Here is a 12,907-nt window from a genome sequence, read left to right on the forward strand (position 1 = left end):
GTATCCTCTGATTTGCATCCATGCTAAAATGCTAGTCACACCAAAAGGTAATGCCAATGTTTTATGAGAACCCACACTCTACTAAATTATTTTGGACATTGGCCAACTAAAATTAAAAACCTTCGGTTTCACATTCTCAATAGGAAGGCAACAACAATGTAAACGTTTAAAAGATCAATATGTGATGGCTCCCACATTTGTCCACTCCTAACCAATAGATGTAATAGTATTGCTTCTCAGAAAGTTGACCAAATCCTGTAAGGGTTATTGTGGCAACTATTGTCTCCGCTATTATTTCTGAAGCTCCCAGAAATTTTAAAACAGCTAAAAATCTGGGGACTGAGTTGGCAGTGTTATGCTTTTTCAAGCAACTAAGCAAACCTCTATACTTTTGGACCTTCCAAAGATCACTTTTCCTTTCTTCTCATAAAAAGTTAACATTGAATGAAGATGACAGGTTTAGACTGTTAAAGCCCAACATGCTGTTCTAGCAAAAACATTTTATTTCATTTCGGATAAAGCTGGGGAGGGTTATCGGCTCTTTATTGGAAGATTCCACCTCGCATCTTATCAGGAATTAAGAAACGGTTAAAAATTGTTACCTCTGCCTCACACTATTAAAAAAACTAACAAACATAACAGATTTTTGGCTAGAGTTATGCTTTTAATAGTTATTACCTTCAACCTCATAAAATATCTAAACCTGTTGTGTTTTTACTAGAAAAAGTGCCCTATTCCACTTTATATCTTCCAGAAGGCATTACAATTAGAACTAAGTAGTTATATAAGCTTTCTTTGGTTGAGATACAATATGCTGTCATCCGTTTGCTACAACATGAAGAATGCTTTGTAAAATCATATCATATATCGCTGCTGCCCAAGAGTCCACTTTGGTGCTTACTGCACCACATGCTTTGTCATTTGTGATGCATTGATGGTGAAATGAACCTAAACTGTGAAATCTAGTGGGAAGGTGTAATCTTTTTTATAAAGGGACTAGTCTCTAAAGTCTGCGTTTTCTGCTATGCACATGTGTTGTGCATAGTCACACCTTGGAATGAGTAGGAAGAAATGTTTCAACAAGTTCAGTTTTCTACACTACCAGTTTCTCATGATGTGCACATAGTGACTGCAGATAAATATGTTATATCCCATCTAACAATATAAAGCTTTTGGAAACCCAAACAAGTGGGGAAGTCATGCCCAAATTGATACACAGTAATTTCTCTGTCACCTCTTTTTTTGCATGCAAATATTAGCTTAACAATAGGAATTGTATATGTAGAAAGGCCGCCCCTACATGTATAACCATTTCAGATCCATGAAATTAGAATCCAGTGTTCCATGTTAGGTGCAAATAATTAGAAACTCATTTGGGAGTGTTAAGATGGAACCAATCTTATTTAAACCTCAGACATCTAATTACTGGTGGTCTCTTTGCTACTGGCATGAGTGGGGTCCTCATGCCAAGACCAATAGAGCTCTCTAAAACCCTCAGAAAGAAAGTTTTGGATGCCCATGAGTCTAGCAAGGGATTTAAAAACATCACATCAAGATTTTTTAAATCCACCATTCTACTGTAAGGAAAAAATCAACAAGTGGCGTAGATTTCAACCAATGGCTAATTTGTCCGGGATATGTCGGCTCAGCAAATTTGCCCAAACAGATGACCATTTGACGATAAAAGAAGCCTCTAAGTACCCCAACATTTCATATCGGGGTGTTCGGTAACTCTTGCAACAGTTAGGATCAAAGTGCATGCATCTACAAGCAGTGAGGGATTGCACCAATTCAGCCTGCATGAGAGGTGTGTTAAGAAAAGCCTTTGGTGTGCAAAAATGAAAATTTAATCAAGATTAAACAATGGAACAATGTGCTGGAGACTGATTGGTTGTTTGGTCACAGTTATAGTAGACCTATTTGCTGCAAACCAAAGACAGTATTTCAGGAGAAGACACAAATAAAAACTGAGGTATGGTAGTGGAAATATCCTGGTTTTGGGGTTGCTGTGCTGCTTCAGGGCCTGGGCAGCTCGCAGTCATCGAGTCAACTATACATTCTGCATCATCTCAAAATGCGCTTATTGAAAATGTAGGCTATCTGACCAAAAATCGATCCAGAAATGAGTCTTTCATTTTGATAATGTATTGAAACACACTAGAAAATCCACAAAGGAATGGCTTAAAAAGAAGGAATAGTATTTATGGGCTACCCAAGTCAAAGCCCTGATTTGATTTCCACTGAAATTTTGTTGAGGAATTTTTAAACAAGCAGTTCATGCAAGGAATCCCACAAACATCCTGCAACTGAAGGAACTTTGTGGAAGTGCAGTGGTCAATCATTTCACTGAGTCAATGTCAGAGACCGGTATGGTGTTATAAAAAATGCCTACAAGAAGTCGTTTTTGCTACAGGGGGCAATCCCAGCTTTGGATGCCAAGGGTGTACTTATTTTTCCACACCATTACATCTGTTGATATTTTTTGTTAAATACATGATTGCAAAGGCAATTTTTCTTGTGTTTTAGCTCGAGTATATCACATTTATCTGTAGACACTGTTTAAATAGATAAAGGTCTAATGTTTGCCTGTACTTGGGACCAATAACTAAATAACCATATATAATTCTATTGACTGACAAGGCCTTCATTTTCATAAAACAGTTGCTACATTTCTACTGACCGTTTTCTAGTGTATATATTAGAATGCCTTGCTTGGGCTTGTACTCAAGAAACCTGCAACATGTTGTTTGATCGATGTTTCTGAAGCTCTCCAATTTCTTGTTAGTGCTTGTTGAAAAGAATGCATATGGTTTCTGAACTCATAAAAACCATGTAGATGCAAAGTAAAGCATTCAACTCTCTTAATACTGCCACCTCCATATTGGATCCCTCATTTATTTGCTCACATTGATATGACCTCTCTTGCTAAATGCTGTCTGTGAGGAAGATGTAGGATATTATAGTATGCTTTTCCCCATTCCTCAGACTTCCAGTCCTAAAGTATCAATTCTAGAGCAATTCTGGTTGATGTCATTATATTAATTGGCTTTTGTGGATTTCATTATTGATTTCATACACTGAGGAAATTTGGCCCTTTTAATTATTTTGTTATGGGGAATGCTGATTCTTGTAGTATTTCTTGGCAGTAAATGGGTTTCTTCCCAGGGGTGCATGTTCTGTAAATATGAAAAGCTTCTGTCTCAAGTACTGAAGTTACGACTTTTGTCTCTTTTGAGATCTGCCACTCAGCTGTCTTTAAAGGCCAAACAATCAATAAGGGTTCAGTGTTAGTATACATAGTTACATAGTATTTGAGGTTGAATAAAGACATTAGTCCATCAAGTCCAACCTATTAGGATCTCATTCTAGGAGTACCTGTACCCCTGTATATTACGGTCCCTTAAGAATGTGATTATAATGAGACACTGAAATACAAACAACAGCTTGTCAAAACTGCCCTTCTTTACAAAAGTGCAGCCTACAAAGCATATATCATACCAATCTTAGCAGACATTTCTTGTTTGCAGAAGTGTGTGACAAAATATATTTAAAACAGTAGCAATAGCTTCATAATGGGTGTACTGCACAGCCACAATGTGCATTTATTTGTACCCTTTGGCAACCCAGAGTAATCTGTGAGGTATAAGAACAAGCATATGTTACTTAAAAGCAAAATAGTGTATCTGTAGCGAAACTTTTTTTTTTGGACAGAGCAGATCATTTTTAGTTTTTTGTTTCTAATGTTTGTCTGTTCAAATATTTTGAAAAAGTCAACAATTTCCATGGGGGGTACTTAGTTTGTTAACATGACTGTACATATTTTATTCAGTTTTTAAAGAAGGAAAGGAGTAGGTTAAACCATTATTTTTAATAATAATGTGCAGGTACTATTTTTTGCAATTTCAAAAGATTGGAAAAATAAAATAGAAAATATGTCATATGCAAATCATCTGGGCACCATTCTAGTCAATACTTGGCAACACTCTATTTGTGTGACTCACACAAATCACAACTTTCATACATTTCTAACAGTCGGTTAACAATATTTATATTCCAGCATTGGACATTTTCCCCACTTTTTCATGCAGAACATTTTCAGTCCAGAAGTAATTTAGGTTAGTATGCAAGCACTGTATGTTTGATATCTGCCCATAGATTTTCAGTAACTTTAAACTGGGTCTGTGAAGGCCAGTTCCAGAGAATGTATTCTTATATAGAGTGGGGAAGGGCTGCCGCTAAAGCCTTTGTCACAATTATGTCCATGTTATTGTGATTTCTTTTATTTTCTTCTCTTTCCTAGAACAATGTTATTATGCAAGAACACAAACAGCAACAAAGATGCTATTTATTGGAGTTGGGAAAGTTTAGAACCCCTGTTTAGGTTTTTATTGTCTGTAATGTCATTGGGAGAAACTGTCCTTATTTTCTATGTGACCATTGTTACAGCAAGTGAAGAGGAATTTCACCAGCAGGGCAACAGACAAGCACTACAAACCTGACAAAGGTTTTACTTTTTTCAAAAATACCCAAAGCTAAGATAAAGTTTTGAGGGTGGTTTTTTCATCTCTTGATGTAGTTCATGTTTGATGATAAGATACATTTTAAATCATTTTCTTTTTGCAATATCCATGCTTTCTCAACTTCAGTGCTTTTGCTTACTGTGGTACAGTATGTTCCCAGAAGCAATTTTGATCTCTTTTAAAAAGAGATAGCAATAAAGCTGTATCTATACTTAAGATAATATAATTGTGCGCTCTTTTGTATCGAGTGAATGTCTGAATAATGTACTTTGGTGTAAGGTGAATGTCTGTGGAATATGTAGCTGAACGTGAGAATTCCAGTTCCAGGATGTTAGTACCACATAATGATATGTAAGCCATGTTCAATGCAGCAGTACTGTAAGCCCAGGCCAGCATGATGACACACCAGCAGTGGGTGGTGTGTTAGCGGGGGGGATTTTGGGTTTCACAGAAGTGGATTGAAATATTCCGGCAGTCATTCATCCTGGAAGAAGATCGCCATCTAGTGGATGAGTGGACTTTCTGCAGGGGACAGAGCCAAATTGAAGGTTAGTAATACATCAACATTTCCTTTTTTTTTTTCTTTTTACTATTGATGGGTAATTCATTCATATATATTTTTTCAAACATGGAGTTCTACTTTAGTTTAAAGGTAATAAGTATGCAGCTAGAACTTGGAGATTTAAATACCATATTTGTCAGAAGGATGACATTTGTATTGTCACATATTTAGTGTGTTGTTGGTGGAGATCCTCCAGTATCTGCAATGCAAATTTTAAAATGACTAGTCTCCGAATACTGTAGTTGTAATATAAGGCACGTGTATAGCAACAGTAGTATCTGCCTGCTATTACTCTTCCCAGGCTTTTCAGCCATAGTGTATATTGAAAGGTTGGTTAACATTCACATATGAGCATTCTTGCATTTCCCAAGCGGTGATGGATCACTGCCTGGCTCTTTGTTTCTAAAAGTCACTACACTGTCCCCTAGTGATGGATAGCAGTGCTCTGCAGCTACTCCTGACCTCTACAAAATCTAACAATGAACGTTTTTAGAGGTCACCATGGTACTTGTAATATAAAAAGCATTTTTAGTTTTTATCTTGCTATGCACTAAAAAATGCAAATTAGCTCAGATGACTGCACTCATTTCTATTTATTAATAATTCTTTTTATTTTTATAACTTTATAAATTTTTCTTGAAATGTACACAATATAGTGCATTTTAGCAGTTGACCCATCATACAAAAGGGAAAAGTTCCAATATTTAAAGGTTTCAGCACAGAAGAATTGGCATTTGTGAACACAACGGGCAACACCTTTGCTCATCTTGGTCTATAATTTTCTTTTTGTATCTGCTAGAAGCAGGAGTAACAACTAAATACACTCATGTTCAAATTGGTCTTCCAGCCTTCATACATCAGACTGCTGCTATTACAGAGACATGCAACAATTTCCGTAAACTCCACTCCATAGTTCATCTGAGCTGTAGTACAGTGTATTTTAACTCCCATTTTCAAGCGTTCACAGCAGGTTATGTTTTCCAGGGTTCGATTACGGACTCATTAGACATTACAGATGTTTCATTTGAGGAAAATCCTGAGTACATGACCACTTAGGGAAACTAGAGTTGAGAAACATTATTAAAGTACAGTTATATTTCTTATTTCATGTCACCTGACATTGGGACACCTGCTACAGAACCCCACCTTGCCACCTTTCCCTACTGTGTTATCAAGTTGCACCTTGATACCACACATGAAGCATTCTTGTATGAAATGTTTTCTCTTCTGTTCATTGAAGGATACAGTGGAGATCTTAAATCTCTGACTATAAGGTCATAGTGCCACCTTTAGGAGCAGGACACAAAGCAAAAAACAAAATCACAGCCTGGGGCGGCCCCTGGCAGTGGCCAAAACCCCTATCTTCCATAGGCAGCTCAGTTAGTCATAAAGCAGTATATAGATAACAACTGGCCACAGACCAGAGGGGAGGGTGCGCTGTCCTTCAATGAACGCAGAGAAAAGGATTTTATGGTGAATACAAAAATCCTATTTTCTCTTCTATTCATTGAAGGACACAGAGGAGATCTTGAATCTCTGAACATACTGTACGGATGTCCAAAAGCAGTGTCTACTAAGGGGTTGGAAACTCCACATAGAATTAGATATAGAATTCTAACTACTCTACAGCCCTGGGCCCTCTTTGTTGTATTTTTTGTTTCAAAATGCGCCAAATATTTTCAATTGGTAAAAGGCCAGTTAAGCACCCAAACTCTTCTTTTACGAAGCCATGCTGTTGTCTTAAATGCAGTATGCAGTTTACCATCCTGCTGAAAATATGCAAGGCCTTCCCTGAAAAGGACGTTGGATGGGAGCATATGCTGCTTTAAAACCTTGATTTATCTTTTAGCATTTATGGTGCCTTTTCAGATGTGCAGGTTGCCCATTCACTACACAATAATGCACCCCCATACCATCAGAGAAGCAGGCTTTTGAACAGAGTGCTGATAGCAAGACAGAAGGTCCCTCTCCTCTTCAGTCTGGAGGACACAGTGCCCATGGTTACCAGAAAGAATGTCAGATTTCAATTAGTCTGACCACAGAACAGTCTTCCACTTTGCAACAGACCATTTTAAATGAGCTTTGGCCCACAGAAGATGACGTAGTTTCTAGATCATGTTCATATATGGCTTCTTCTTTGCATGATAGAGCTTTAACTTGCATTATTGGATGGCACGGCAAACAGTGTTCACAGATGGTGATTTTTGGGCATATTCCTGAGCCCATGTAGTAATGTCCATCACAAAACCATGACTGTTTTGTGAGCAGTGCTGTCTGAGGGCCCAGAGATCATAGGCATTCAGTATAGTGTTTCGACCTTGTCCCTTGCGCACGGAGATTTCTCCAAATTCTTGGAATCTTTTGATGATATTATGTAAATGATGATATATTTAAAATCTTTGCAATTTTACGTTGAGGAACATTATTTTAAAATTGTTCAACAACTGTTGGCGAACCTCTGCTCTTTTTTGCTTTTGAGACACTCTGGGTATACAAAGAGCATCTTAGGGAGTCAAACATGCTACGGACCTGTTGCCAATTAACCTAATTGGTTGCAAAATGTACTTCCAGCTTGTTAGTACATCTTATTTTGCCAGCTTTTTGCTTCCCTATCCCAACTTTTTTAAGACGTGTTGCTGCCATTAATTTCAAAATTACCTAATTGTTTTCCTAGAATGGTACATTTTTTCAGTTTAACCCTTTCGCTGCCAAGCCCTCCGGAACATTTTTCAAATCAGCTGGCCAAGCCATTTTTGAATTTTCTGCAATTTTTTCCTATTGATTTGATTTTCAACTGCTATTTTCTATTATTCATTGAGAATACAATATGGGTTTATGAGATTTGTGTATCATTGCAAATTTGTTTTACTGGAGATTTTACACAGCATCCTAAATGTTTTGGAACTGTGGTTGTATTTTCAGTTATCATTTTATATCATCTATACATATGTACATACACTACAATGCCTCTCATTGGCTTTGCCACAATATGACAGAGTCACACTCTGCCCAGGGGGGTACAGGCAATGCTAGACACCTGGAATTAACCAGATAACTGCCACTACAAATCCAGCCAGGCTGACTACAGCCCTGGCTATCACTAAATGTCTAGAGGCACATCACTGAAACCGCCCTCCTAAAACTCACTAATGACTTACTAACAGCTAAAAACAATGGCCACTACTCCTTACTCTTGCTATTAGACCTTTCTGCTGCTTTTGACACCGTTGACCACCCACTGCTCCTCAAAAAACTCCACTCGCTTGGCCTACAAGACTCTGCTCTCTCATGGTTCTCCTCCTACCATCTAAGCGCTCTTTTAGTGTAACCTACACATCTACATCTTCCTCTCCCCTTTTCTCCTTTTCTGTAGGGGTCCCCCAAGGCTCTGTCCTTGGACCCCTTCTCTATCTACACCTCCTCTCTTGGTCAGTTGATCACCTCACATGGCTTCCAGTATCATCTCTATGCTGATGACACTCAAATATATCTCTCCACTCAACAACTCACCTCCTCAGTCTCCTTACGTACCACTAACTTACTAACTGACATATCAGTTTGGATGTCACAACATTTCTTAAAGCTCAATCTTTCAAAAACTGAGCTCATGGTATTCCTTCTCCCCCGCACACCCTCCCCCAACGTTTCGATCATGATTAATAACACAACTATCCAACCCTCCCCCCATGCCAGGGTGCTAGGTGTCATCCTTGACTCAGACCTCACCTTTCTTCCCCACATCCAATCCCTATCCAAATCCCCTTCAGTCTTTCATGAATGCAGCTGCCAGACTTATCTCCAAGTTCAGCCCCAGGTTACATCTCCAACCTTGTCTCAAAGTATCACCCTAACCGTCCCCTACGCTCCTCCCAAGACCTCCTGCTCTCTAGCTCCCTTGTCAGATCCTCCCATGCTCGCCTCCAGGACTTCTCTAGAGTCTCCCCTATTCTTTTGAACTCTTTACCCCAACCTGTCCGTCTATCTCCCACTCTGACTGCCTTTAGGCGATCCCTTAAGACTCATCTCTTCAGGGAAGCTTATCTGACCTCAACCTAACCACTGAAATATCGCTTTCTCAAGCAATTCATCCCCACACAGCTACCTCTTCATATATCACTTGCCCCTCCCTTTTAGATTGTAAGCTCTCATGGCCAGGGCCGTCCTTAACATCTTGTCTTGAATTGTAATGTCTTCCTTATATTGTTGGCGCTATATAAATCCTGTATAATAATAATGTAGTATATCTCTGATGTACATGCACATTTCCCCATGTTTTATCTATTTAAAAGATCCTGCAGGTACAGAAAAATACCTGTTTGTCTGATAGAAATGCACACAATTCCTGTTGTGGGCTGAAAAAAATACATACTTTTTATGAATTGAGTGGCGTCAGCCCTGCTCAGTTGTCTTTTAATAAACTAACCAAACCTTCTCACTCTCCTTCTCTATAACACAGACATTTTATTTTTTTTAGTCCTAGATAAAACAGAGGGCTAATTAAACTCTGTGGGATAACCCAGGAAGTGTGGACAAGACACAGAACAGCTCTATATTTCTGACATAATCAACGTGTATTTTTTTCACTTATGAAACACATATAACAACGCTTTCAATGGTATATTTAACATACCCAAAGGTAGCAAATAAGAGAAGTTCATTGTTAGGGTTTACATACAGAGGCTACACAATATATTTAGTATATGTGATGTGACAGTAGATTGTAAGAGACTGCAGTCTTACTACAGCAGGTGATCAGAGACTGCAGACATGCTGCAGGAATGATTTAAGACTGGGGACGTGCTGCAGAAAGACTACTAGAGATCACTCCTGTTAAAACCCCTTCACAAATTAATGCTCCCACAGTTGTGCTCCCTACTGGCCACATATTAAATTACTGTCAACACATTTTATATTTCCCACAACAAGATCCATAAAAAAAAATTCAAAAAAGCAGAAAAAGGAATGGACAGCACAGAAATCAGTATACAAATGTGAAATAAATTAATGGAGCCAATTACATAGTAGAAATCAGTCTAATGAATAATGTTTCCTTTATTAACGCGATGACTGCTGGTCCAGGCATTGCAGGTACCATTGTACATGTCGGCAGTTGTGGTAGTGAGGTTACTCTAGTGCCAGTTCTCTTTCGGCACAAATGGTACAGCATCATCTCTTACCCTATCATTTGTGCAGGACCCAGCACATGGGAGAAAGGTGTTCTCAAGCTTTTCCTAAATCACAGATCACAGAACAGCAGAGGGAGTATAGGGAGACTTCTCATACTTTTCTAGGTAAAAAGCTGATCAGGTCTAAGTAAGCAGCTAGACAGAAAAAACACTGACTACTGGTTGCTGAGGCCTGAAGGCAGCACATTAAGTACCAAGGGACACACATCCCCACAACTAATGTTTTCTTTTTGTAAAGTAATCCAAATCTCTGTGCTTTTTAGGTTAGATGGCTTTCTTGACTCTGCATACCCATTAGAGTTACACCCTCAACCATTTGTTTTCTTGGATTTATGCTAAAATAATGTTTTAACCCACTTGATGATCTTTTATCAAAGATTCACATACAGAGTAAGTCCTATCCATTTTTTCTGGTCAGGATGGCACCTTTTTAAATAACCTTTTTCTCACTTATTATAGTTACTACAATTTATTCCAGTTATTGCATTTTCAAGCTTTTCCTTGACCAGGGAACACAGTCTGTCCATTATGTATTATAACCTTAGCAGCTTCAGGAGCTTTCTTTAGTTTTTTAAGGAATGTACCAGATTATCCATTAATATATTTTTTTTATTCTATCACTTCGTACAATTACATATTTTTCCTTGCCCATATAGACTCCAAGAATCTTGCCAAATTCTTTGCTGGTTTGTATCTATTTCCATTTTTAAGAAATGGAGGCACGCCAGTCTAGGAACTTCCATAAATGTACTTTTGAGTAGGAGGATCTGCCTGCTTTTATCACTTGATCAGCCACAGTGTTGTAATAAGAAAAACATTGTATCCCTAAAGCTGGCCGTTCACTGCTCGAATTTTGGCAGATTCCTGATGAAGGGCACCCATATATCACTCTCTGTCCTAACAAGGGGTTAAATATCTAGAAGCATTGTATGTTAATGAGAGGGAGCTTACCTTAGACTTTCTATGGGGACATACAGAGTTTCCTCTTACTCTGGAAATGGGAGAGAAGCTTGCAAAGACCGGCTATACTGAAACATCTCAAAATGTAGAAATATTTTTTAAAATTATTTTTAAAGCCAATTATTCTGCAGCCAAATATTAAAAATTTTGACTCCTCAGTCCAGAGCACCTGCTGCCACTGTTCTGCACCCCAGTTCCTATGTTTTTGTGAATACTTGAGTTGCTTAGCCTTGTTTCCACGTTGGAGGTATGGCTTTTTGGCTGCAATTCTTCCATGAAGACCACTTCTGGCCAGCCTTCTCCGGACAGTATATGGGGGTGTACCTGGGTCCCACTGGTTTCCGCCAGTTCTGTGCTGATGACACTGCTGGAACATCTGCTGATGTCCAAGGGAAGTAAATATGATGTTGCCCTTTTTTGTGCTTCTTCAAAAGAGCTTGAACTTCAAATCTTGAAATCCCAGTCTGCTTTGAAATTTTTCCCCTTCACAGACCTTGCTGATGCGGTATAACTACCTTTTGATTTGTTTCTGTGCTCAGTTTTGCCATGGTGTATGGCCTGTGACTGTCTTTCACAACCTCCCCTTAGTAGCAGCGTTTGGCTGTTCCTCACCCAGCTGTTTCTTTTTCAGTTAATGACTGTGTTTCAACCTGCATATGGAATTGATGATCATTAGCACCTGACTCTAATCCTACTGAATCCCTGACTTTGTGCAAATGTGCAAGTGTAAGAATTGATGCTGGTTTGAAGCCAAAGGGTAGTCACACCAAATATTGATTTGATTTAGATTTTTCTTCTGTTCACTCACTTTGCATTTTGTAAATTAATTTTAAAATAAAAGGGGGCGTGGCTAGGATGTGAAACTGTTTGGATGTTTTTTCAGAAGTTCCGCTGCCCTCTTGCTATTAATCCTGACCTTATCCTGCTTGCAGTGATCTTCCCTTCCTCTTTGTACCTGCCAGCTTGTGGTGACCTACCTGGGATTCACCTTATGCCATCCAAATCAAGCAGACACACTGCTACTCTTAAGAAAGCGAGGCGGTCTCCTTTGGGTCCAGCCATGTGCTCTTCGGAAACCATATTGCCTTCTCCTATTGTTGACCGCGCTCGCTTTCTGCCACTGTGTACCATGGAGGGAGAGGACCTGGATGTGAGGGGGTCTCTCCTGCCTTGTTGGACCCTTCTACAGCTACTGATCCTGTGGGGACCGGGACTAAGTCTATCCTGGATGCGATTGAGGGTTGTAAGGTAACCCTGGCAGCCAAAATACACCATCTGGCTGCTGAGTGCACTTTGATCTACCATGATCTGGATAAAATCCGGTCTCGCCTTACCACTGCAGAGACTCACGTGTTAGAAGGGAAGGACACGGTACATGGCCATACTGCTTCCCTGGCTGATTTGCAACATACTGTGCGTTCACTCTCTGCTAAAGTGGATGATACTGATAATCGGATGCAGATGTGTGAATTGTTGGTCTCCCTGAAGGGGATGAGGGTGCTCACCCTGCTCAATTTACTGAATCTCTTTTTCCAGACTGTGCTCGAGCTGGACAATCTGCCTCCTACTTTTGTTGTCGAGAGGCCCCACAGGTTCCTCACTGGCAGGCATGTTCCTGGTGCTCCACCCCTGCCATTTTTTGTTTGCCTCCTCAATTACAGGGACCGCGATCGGGTCCT

The 12,907-nt window shown here is 39.3% G+C and overlaps 1 protein-coding gene across 1 annotated transcript in view; it reads left to right on the forward strand.

The window, feature by feature from the left end:
• CUNH10orf11 (chromosome unknown C10orf11 homolog) overlaps positions 1 to 12,907 on the forward strand; it is a 641,101-nt gene that overhangs the window by 147,297 nt on the left and 480,897 nt on the right. The window lies entirely within an intron of this gene.

Source organism: Nanorana parkeri, unplaced genomic scaffold (genome assembly GCF_000935625.1).
Source record: "Nanorana parkeri isolate BGI_ZX_2015 unplaced genomic scaffold, ASM93562v1 scaffold322, whole genome shotgun sequence".
Taxonomy (NCBI): Eukaryota; Metazoa; Chordata; class Amphibia; order Anura; family Dicroglossidae; genus Nanorana; species Nanorana parkeri.